This window comes from Pseudomyrmex gracilis, unplaced genomic scaffold, assembly GCF_002006095.1.
Source record: "Pseudomyrmex gracilis isolate BER0280 unplaced genomic scaffold, ASM200609v1 scaffold_969, whole genome shotgun sequence".
Classification (NCBI taxonomy): Eukaryota; Metazoa; Arthropoda; class Insecta; order Hymenoptera; family Formicidae; genus Pseudomyrmex; species Pseudomyrmex gracilis.
In genome coordinates this window covers 41,141-41,496 of record NW_018021553.1, presented here as the reverse complement: position 1 = coordinate 41,496, position 356 = coordinate 41,141, and positions in this window count along the sequence as shown.

The following is a 356-nucleotide window of genomic DNA, read 5'->3' as shown; positions in this document are numbered from 1 at the left end:
GCCGACAAGAGAATATCGTCTACATATCTGTAATAAATAGGCAGAGTTATATCCAATCTTTCCAAACAACAATCTTCAAGGTCTTGTAAAACAATATCAGCTATGATTGGAGAAAGAGGGGATCCCATAGGAGTACCAAAGGTTTGTTGAAAAATGGTCCCGTTAAATGTAAAGTAGGTTGAAGACAGAACAAACTCTAATGCTCGAATAAAAGGATTAAGGGGTATTTTTGTATGGTCCTTAATGAAATCCCATCTCTTTCTCACTCCACTCAAGGCCAAATCCAACGGTACATTGGTGAACAATGAGACGACATCAAGCGATAAAAGTACATTATTTTCATCAATAGGTGAGCC